This window comes from Trichechus manatus, unplaced genomic scaffold, assembly GCF_000243295.1.
Source record: "Trichechus manatus latirostris isolate Lorelei unplaced genomic scaffold, TriManLat1.0 scaffold00038, whole genome shotgun sequence".
Taxonomy (NCBI): domain Eukaryota; kingdom Metazoa; phylum Chordata; class Mammalia; order Sirenia; family Trichechidae; genus Trichechus; species Trichechus manatus.
Window position 1 is genome coordinate 10,995,044 of NW_004443974.1, and position 10,188 is coordinate 11,005,231.

Consider the following 10,188-nt stretch of genomic DNA (forward strand, 5'->3'; position numbering starts at 1 on the left):
TCTCTTCTCTTCCCTATTTGCTCCCCACCCCTGTGGGAGGAGATCACCTGGAAGCCACTTCTAGATTTTCTCCCAGTGCCCATGGGCACCAGCGCCCCCTGAGGGCAGGCTCTGCCCTGCACCCTCTTTTGCTGTCACTATTCACAGCCTCTGGGTGATTGTAGCAGGCACATGGCTTCAGGAAATCTAGAGACATTGGGACCTCTAATTCATTTCCTCCTTTGTTCCCCAAACAACCCCAAGAGGCAGATATTAAGGTTCCCATGTTTCACAAGGGAAAACTGAGGCTTAGAAGGAGGAAATGACTGGTTTTATATAACAAAGCTAACAAGGGGTAGCAGAAGCAGGATTCAAAACCAGGTTTGGCTGTAGGACATAAAGTGATACTCGTGAGGAGTGTGATTCTTAGCTCAAGTAGATACAAGAGACTAAACAGGCAGCTTCTGTCCAGAGGTGAGATAGGAAGGCAGAGAGGGTTAGGAGCTGGTTCAACGGACATGGGAAATCAGGGGTGGAAAGGAGGACTGTGCTGTCACAGTACAGGGAGAGCAATTAGGGTCACATAACAATGTATGTATAAATTTTTCTGTGGGAAAAGATAAAAAACAAAACCAGGTTTGGCTGCAAACCCATGGCCTTGCTACCATCCCAGGCTGCCTCCTTAAGCCCACATTCTCTGGCCCTGTGGTCTGGGGCTGTTTGGTTGTCAATCTGTCCCTTCCAGCTGTGGCAGGGCTGAAAGCCTCACTGGCCTCTATCCCTCCTCCAAGGTCAGGCCCAAGAACCCAGGAAACTCTCTCCTACCTTCAGAGTGGTCTCACCAAGGCTCAGAGAAAATTAAATCACTTGCCCCAGACTGCCCAGGACAGAGGCAGGACTAAACCAGGTCTTTGCATCCAAACCCTGAGTCTAGGCTGATGTAAGGGGGGCTTCTGAGCTCTGCCCCTCCCCAGCAGTGGGCTGGCCAGCTCTCTTGCCTACAGCAACAGTTTAAAATCCTGTCACTAAAAAATGTGGGGGGGGGGTGAAGGGGAGGGGACTGTGCTAATCCATTTCTCCCCTGTCACCTGCCTGACTTCTCCTCCTGGCCCAGATGGTGAAGGCATGGGATGGGGGAGGAAATGGGGGCTGAGTCCCTGGGGACAAGAGAAGGTACAGGAGATCCCCCTCTGGGTTCCCCTTTCTGAGGCAGATTGAAGCAAGACTAGCCAAGTTCCCACCATTGCCAGTGGCAGACTTCAGCTCTCTGGCCCTCACAACTCGGAACAGCTCTTATCCCATTGCACAGATGAGGAAAAGGAGGCTTAGTGAGAAGAACTTGCCCCAGCATGATTCCTTCCAAGAGTATGGGGTTGGAAGGATTTAGGCCATGGATCCTGCAGGAGTTGAGAAGGGGGAGCGGGGAGATCCCAGGAGAGAAACATGGCTCCTAGCCCACCCTTCAAAGGGTCTGAGCACCAGGAAGAGGGGCATGGCCCTCTACTTCTGCTTCTGGAATTCCCCACTGCTAGGATCTGGTGCAGTGGTTAAGAGCTACGTCTGCTAACCAAAAGGTTGGCAGTTCAAATCCACCAGAAGCTCCTTGGAAACTCTATGGGGTAGTTCTACTTTGTCCTATAGGGTCATTATGAGTAGGAATTGACTTGATGGCAATGGGTTTAGGGTTTTTTTTGGGTTTACGATCCCTGGTGGCACAAAGCCATGACTCTGTTCGTGGCTTTGACTTCAGAACAATCCCTGGGGCCCAGCTGGAGAATGGAGACAGCCCCCACCCCCCCATTGCTCATCCCTTTTGTTTTTCATCCCTCGACTAGCAGACTCTCCCAGGACCCTGGCCCACAGAAGAGATCACAAGAAGGGGCTACAACAAAGGCATAAAAGACTCAGAGTGGGGAGGGCTCATCACCTATGCTCGCGAAATCAGGGAGGCCTCCTGGAGGAGGAGAGCTTTGGGCTAAGCCTCCAAAGATGGGTCAGAGTGGAACAAGAGGAGACAGGGGAAGGTCATCTAGGAAGAGGGAACAGCCAGAGCAAAGGCTTGGGGGTGGGAGCTGCAGGAAGCCAGTATGGCAAAGCACATCCAGGTTGTAGCCAAAAGTCCAGAGATGGCAGGAGATGAGGTCCCCATTACTGGGCAGGCCAGGGGTCGTTCAGGCCCTTGGCAGTGAAAGGACACCTGAAACATCCTGTTCTCTGATTTAGCTGGGAGTAAAGCCAGTACACAATACGACACTGAATAATACTGAGGCGTTTATGTTACGTACTGATTTATAGCTTAAACAGGAATAATAAAACCAACGCCCCTGTACCCACTCCTTAGATAGAGAAAATGCACATTTTCAATTCCTTGGAGCCCTCGATGTCATGATTCCAAGAGCCTCTTGTTTCCTCATTTGGAAAACTTGGCTCCAAATTAGCAATGAGGTGATGCACAGAAAGTTCTTAGCACAGAGTTTGGTGGAAAAGGGCCCAGTGGCAGGACACCCATATGCTTTTCCATGGGCAGCACTCCACTTTTATTCTCCTTCCTATTCTCAAACCTTGGGGAGCTTTGCTACTAAAGCCCCAAGAAAGACCAGAAGTCAGCTTGCATTTCTCTATTAAACCTGTGGAGCCCTGATGGTGCAGTGGTTAAAAGCTCAGCTGATAACCAAAAGGTCAGCAGTTTGAATCCACCAGCCTCTCCTTGGAAACCCTATGGGGAAGCTACTCTGTTCTATCGCGTCCCTACTCCCTATGAGTCAGAATCGACTTGACGGCAACGGGTTTGGATTTTTTTTTTTTTAAACCTGCAGTCACGCTTCAGGCCACGAGGCGGCGATCAGGAGTCAGGCAGGTGAGCGCCCAAGCGGCGGCTAGGTTAGGAGACGCCGCAGCGCGCAGCGCGGGCGGAGGCTTCTGATTACCGCCAAAGAAGGAACGAGGAAGGAACCCTCTGACAGAGGCTTTTGTGCGCCAGCCATTGTGCGGGGCGCTCTACAGGGATGATATCGTGGATTCCTCATTACAACCTTGAGAAGAAGGTGTGAGCATTCCCATTTTACAGACCATTAAAGTGGGCTCAGAGATGTTAAGTAACCTGTTTGAGGCCATACTGCAGAGTTGGGAGTTGGACCCAGGTCTGTCTGACTCCAGAGCTCATCCATGAGGGACCCAAGAGGAAAACAAGAGAATATGAGAGGGGAAAAAAATAATAAAAGTAATAGCAACTTGATACGCAACACTTGCTACTCTTCAGCCACTCTGAGACTCTGTATGCTGACCTCACTGATCCCTCAGACCAACTGTGAGGTGGATACTGTCACTATTCCATTTCATTGATACAGAAACTGGGGCTCGGGGAGGATAAATGTCTGGGAGAGGCTGCTGCCCCTCAAATGCCCTGGTTCCTGGGGGAATCGGCCAGTCCTGGGCCCAGAAGCAGGCCACAAGGGGTGAGTGGAGGACGGCTGAGCCTCCACCACACAGCTGGTCCTCCTCTCCTCCACCCCTCCCTCTACAGTCAGCAGGTTCAAGCCCTGCCCTAACTCCAGAGGAGCCTCGCCTTCTCCAGGTCCCCAGGACGCACCAGCCTGGAGACGTGGCACTGCCTGGGCACATGAGGGGCTCCCCCACTGGAGCAAGGTCCAAGTCCACCCTCGGGACATGCTGCCCACTGTAGATACTCCCAGAACATGAGACACAGTCACAACTGGGAGCCCCAATTCAGTGATTCATTTTGATCATTTCAGTCACTGGGACCCGCCAGTGGGGACAACTGATCTGGTGGGGGCTGGGGCTCTGGGGTGTGGGGGTGCCCACCCCATCCAGCTTCAGGAACTGCATAGTGCAGTGTTGTCAAGCGTGGACTTTGTAGTAGGGCCACTTGGATTCCTGACTCAGCTCTGCCATTCACCAGCCATGTGACCTTGAGCAAGTCACTTGACTGCTCCAAGCCTCTGTTTCCTTATAAGCTGAGGTGTGAGCATGGACCCCATTGAGCCATCGTGAACGTCACAGGAGTGAGTGAGCTGGGCCCAGGGTTTAGCCTACCCCAGGTACTCAAACGGTGGGGCTAAGATTATTCATGGAGGCCCCTTGATTCTGCCCACCAGGAAGCTGACCCTCAGCCTGGAGCCCTGAGCCAAGAGGGGCCCAAGGAGCAGGTGTGGGGCTGTCCTTGGTGCTGGCAATGGCGACCTTCCCACGCCTCCTTAGGTCTGGACAGCTTTCAGGAGCTGTGTTTCTTGTGACACCCGCCTTCCTTTTCCTCATTCTCTGGAGCTAACAAACAGATAATGGACAGGCCCTTGGGGCTCCCATGACCCCAGGGGCCATGCAAGAGGAGGCATGGGCAGTAGGAACTTGCCTCTCGAGTCAACAGGTCCTGTCTATCATGAGCCAGGCCTCCTGGCCAGAGTACCTCATTCCCTGTGACTGGTCCAACAGTGAAGTTGTGGGAGGGGCATCTTCTTGGATCACAAGATGCAGGGATGACTGGCAGCCATGTTCTTCACCACAAGGAGGCGCCCTAGAGACTATAGCCAATTCACAGACAGAAGGTAAGAAGAGAGATGGACAGAGAGGCAGCCCCAAGGCTACAGCTTATGGAGGCATTAAAGAGCCGATATACAAAGGTTCAATAAAGCCTTTTATTGCTTAAGCTAGTTTTGAATTAAGTCTCTGTCACTTGCCACCAAAGGGTCCTGACAAAAACCCACACCATCTCTCAGGGTTATTGGGTGAGTAAATGAGATAATATTTCCAAGTATCTAGCATAAATTCAGTGCTCAAAAAACAAACAAAAAGAAAACACAGTAGCTAAGATGATTCTCAACAGACTGCAATAATGACCTTTGTACCTTCCTGCCGATTTTGCAACAGCCACCCCACTCTGTTTATACAAGTGCGATTTATGAAAACTCTGCCCAAACATGTGCATTGATTTTCCGCTGGTATTTAAGAGAAGACATGTTTTGGGGCATTTTCTCTGCAGATTCCATTCAAGCGGATATTGTCAGAGATTTCCTGAGAATAAATGAAAATGATGATTGTTGGCATAAAATACCCAGTGGCTGCCACATGTCATCACTGCAAGAGCAGTTCCTGCCACCTGAACTCTTGTGCCCATGAGCACCTGCCTGGTACAGGTAACCCTCTGTCCTAACACATACAAGGAGGGGCAGCCTCTCGAGTTCACCGACAGCTGGAACTGGGTGGCTGTGCTACAGGGGCAGGCAGTGGGCTACTTCATAAACAACAGAGCTCAATTGAAAAAGTGAATTACTAGTGCTGAGTTACTAATAAGCAAATAATCAGGTTATACCCATCACAAAAATGTCCACAAACAGAGCGATTGTGACAAGAGTAGAAAACTGGAGTCATGCTCTGCCAAATGAAGTAAAGTGGCAACTCTGGAAGAAGGCAACTTACTGCAATTGATCTTTCTGCTTATAAAATGCCCTGCCAACAACTAGTAATAATGCTAATAATGACAACAACCACAACAATAATAATAGCTGCTGTGAGTTGAGCACTCGCAGTGCTTTGTAGGCATTATCTCGTTTAATTCTCAAAACTACTCCGTGAGCTAAGTATTAATATTATCCCCATCCTACAGATGAAAAACATTGAGGCTCCAAGGGGTGAAGGAACTTGTTCAAGGTCACAGAGCTAGTGAATGGGAGTTCCTGAGAGCCAATCACCAGTGTAAACAAGCAGTGTCAGTTCTGCCTAGAAGGAAGGCCAGAATAGACAGGAAAAGCCCCAAATTTTCTGCAATTCTGCCTTCTGAGTGGTAGAGTTGGATTCACAAGACCAGGCTCCAAGCCAAGGAGTGCCTTGGAGTGGCCTGAGGGACAGGTAGGGAGGCCGCTCCCAAGGGAACAGGAGTGAGGACTCAGCAGTAGGGCTGAGAGGTGTAGCCCTGCCTAAGCTGCTTTCCGGGTGTTGGCCCACGGGTTGGCCCAGACATGCCAGGAAAAGAGAAGCAGGGAGAGAGGGAGACTGATAGCCAGAGAGCCACCCTCCCTCTTGTGGCCCAGCTTAGCCTTGTCGCAGGCATCATCTTGAGCCCATTGCACTGTTGCCTTAAGCTATCCGAGAGGAAAGACAAGGGTCAGAGCAGTCAGCAATGTGCTAAGAGCACAACCAATCAGCGCAGATAGGAAGATGGGGAAGGGAGCAGAGTCCAGTAAAGGAATCAGGTCGGTTAGGAGCCTAGAAAGCTCATGAACATCAGGCAGGTCAGAAGAAGTGGGAATCATCCATGGAGAGAGCAGATATAGAAGACAGAGGTGCAGCTTTTTGTGTGCTGGAGCTGGGGCTGAGTGGCTGGACAAGGCTAGACAGGAGGGAGCTGACCATGCTGTAGAATAGGGGAATTCACACAGGGGTCTCTCAGAGGCCTCAGCCAGCCTGGGTCCCCCAGGAGCCTGGCCATTTCTCTTGGGTCCTTCCCAAACCACTGGAGTAGGTGGGGGCCTCTATTGGTGGTAACTCCTTAAAGTCAGGGCGCTGCTCAGGAGTGGGCCTGGCCACTATCACCATTGCAGATCTCTTCCCCGACCACTGAGCGGCAGAATTATTAAGACAAACCACTGTGATTTTTCACCCTAAAGTTTTGCTTCATATAGTTGCCTGCTTTGTTGTTTGGTGCAACAAGTTTTATGACTGTTTTATTTTCTTCAGGGAGTGTTAATCTTTCTTCATTAAATAATGCTCCTCTTTGTTGTGTTTAATGCTTTTAAACTTGACTTCTAGTTTGATAATAATATTGCTACTAATGTATTCTTTTTTGTTCTAACCTCCTATATCTTTGTCTTTGTCTAGCCTTTTATTTTACAATCTTTTGTTATTTTTTAGTTGTTTCTTGGTTTAAAAATTAGCTGGAATTTATTTTTATTGTGTTATATTTAATACATACACAAAGAAAATATATAACTGATATAAATTATGAAGCTTACTAAAATGAACACCTATGGACCCACCAACACCACTGAGTCTTTCTGTGTATTCCACTCCAGCCCATCCTCCTACCTCACCCCCGAAGATAACCACTATCTTGTGTTTTGTGTTTATCATTGCCTTGCTTTTGAAAAACTAATTCCTGATTCCCTAAAAGTACATATTATTTAGTTTTGCTTGTTTTTGAGCTTTATGCAAGTTATATCATACTTCTGCTAGTTTCTTTTTTCACTCAACATTGCTTCCAACATTCACCCACACTGCTGCATGCAGCCGTGATTCATCGTTTTCATTGCTGTGTAACATTCTGTTTGTTCCTTCTGCTATTGCAGATATTTGGGTTTCCAGTTCTTAGCTAAAAGGAACAATGATTGAATGAGTGTCTGTCTACACGGCTCCTAATGCACACATACCGGTTTTTCCAGTAAATAACCTGGTAGAGGAGTTGGCTGGGGTATCAGGATATGCACAGGGTCAACTCTGTAAGACAAAGACATTGTTTTCCAAAGTGATTGTACTAATTTGTACTCCCACCAGCAATTAATCAGAGTTCTTCCCTATCCTTGACAATTCTTACCAATTTTGACCTTCCCCAGATGATCTTAATTTGTTACTCCTCGATTATTAACGAGGTTGAGCATCTTTTCATATGCATATCCTCCACTCATGTTTTCTCTTTGTAAAATGCCCGTTTATGTCTTTTGCATAATTTTCTCTTGGGTTGTTTGTCTTCTTCTCATTTCCATTTAGGAGTTCTTTATGTATTCTGGATACAAATCCTTTGCTAGTTATATGCATTACAAACAATTTCTTCATGGAAACCTGGTGGCATTCCCCACCCCCTTTCTTTATGTTGACTTTTGAGGAATAGAAGTTCTTCATTTTCATGTAGCCTAATTTATTATACTTTTTGTGGTTAGTACTTTTTTTCTTTCGTTTTATGTACAAAATACTTCTCTACCCAAGTCATAAAGATATTCTTATTTTTTCTTAAATTTTAAAGTTTTGACTTCTGCATTTAAATCTTTATTTCATGGAGAATTGATTTCTGAACCAAAAATATCCCCTGAAATCTCCTTAAAACCAAAGAATAGTTTAGCCTAACTAGTAAAAAATATCTGCCTTGAGCATTATGCTCTTTTAAGAACTATCTATATATGGGATAAAATTGCTAACAGCAACTCGAAAGATGAGATAGGAACCTTAGGGGGCAGTGAATTTATATTAATGGGGGAAGAACAACTCAGAAAAGGAGGGTGAGAATGGTTGCACAACTCCAAAAATGTAATCGATGTCACTAAATTGTACGTGTAGAAATTGTTGAATTGGTGTATGTTTTGCTGTGTGCGTTTTCAACAACAACAGCAAAATAAATAAATAAATAATTGATATTTGTGTACAAGTGAGGTAAGAATCCAATCTCATATTTTTCCATGTGGATAGCCAGTTATCTTGGCACCATATATTGAATAGTCAACCCTTTCCTAGTGATCTGAAATGCCAATTCTGTCATGTGTCACATTTCCATGTTTTTGAGCATTTATTACTGTTGCATTGGTCTACTGGTCTAATCTGTGCCAATACCACACTATTTTATTTACTGAGACTTTATAATAAATCTTGGTGGTATTTATGGCAAATCCTCTCACCATTTCTTCTTCAGGAGTGTCTCAACTAGTCTTAGAGTTTTGCTCTTCTATATAGATTTTAAAATCAGCTTGCAGAGTACTTTAAAAAAATTCTGTTGGGTTTTTTATTGGAATTACAGTCACTCTTATAGATCAATATGGGGGAAACTGATTAAGTGGATAATGAGTCTTTCCCTTCTTGAGCAGAATAAATCTCCCCATTTATTTAGGTCCTCGCTAATGTTTTTCAATAAAGTTGTATCATTTTCTGCATCAGGTCTTGCACACCTTTTATTAGATTTATTCTTAGACTCCTTACTTTCTGTTGCTATTCGAAATGTTGTCTTTTCCTGAATTGTTTACTTTTATAGCAAGTGTAGAGAAGAGCAATTTAGTTTTAAATGTTGATTTTATATCCTGTCATCTTGATAAACTCTCTTATTAACTCTAATAATCTCTCAGATTATTATGTACTTTTCTATGTAGACAATCATATCATCTGTAAATAATGATAGTTTTGTTTCTCTCTAATCATTGCGCTCTTTCTTCTTTCCTTCCTTCCTTTCTGTCTTTGTTTCTTCCTTAGCATTTTTGTCTTAAACACAATGGCTAGGATCGTTGATTAGGAAGATATTAATTGGGATCCCTGTTTTGTTCTATTAAGGAGAATGCTTTTAACTTTTCACTACTAAGTATGATTTTGTTAAATTTTGCAAGTTAAGAAAATTTCCTTTTATTCTTAGTAAGAATTTTAATCATGAAAGGATGTTGATTTTGATTGAATGATTTTTCTGCAGTTTTTCCCCTTTAACCTGTTAATGTGATTGCATATATATTGTGTAGTAATAACACTATATCACATATAACAATATAGTTATTATACGTAATACATAGTCAATTCTCATTATTCACAGATTCTGTATTTGTAAATTCACCTACTTGCTAAAATTTATTTGTAACCCTAAAATCAAGGAGCCCTGGTGGCGCAATGGTTAAAGTGCTTGGCTGCCTACAGAAAAGTCAGTAGTTTGAACCCACCAGCCACTCCATGGGAGAAAAGAAAGACCTGGTGTTCTACTCCCATAAAGATTACAGCATAGAAAACCCTATGAAGCAGCTCCACTCTGTCCTTATAGGGTTGCTATGAGTCGGAATCCGCTTGATGGCACACAACATCAAACCAAAAAAACCAAACCCATTGCCATCAAGTGGATTCCAACTCATAGAGACTCTTTAGGACAGAGTAGAACCGCCACATAGAGTTTCCAAGGCTATATTCTTTTTCTTTTTTTATTGTACTTTAGATGAAGGTTTACAGAATAGTTTCTCACTAAACAGCCAGTACACATATTGTTTTATGACATTGGTTAACAACCCCACAACATGTCAACACTCTTCCTTCTCAACCTGGGAGGACCCTTTTTTTGGTGAAAATATACATAGCCAAAGATACACCATTTCAAAAATTTCTACACGTACAATTCAGTGACATCGATTACATTCTTCCAGTTGTGCTGCTATTCTCACTATCATTTTCCAAATTATTCCATCACCATTATCTTCAACTCACTGCCCCCTAGGCTTCCCATCAAACCTTTTTAGTTGCTGTTGTCAA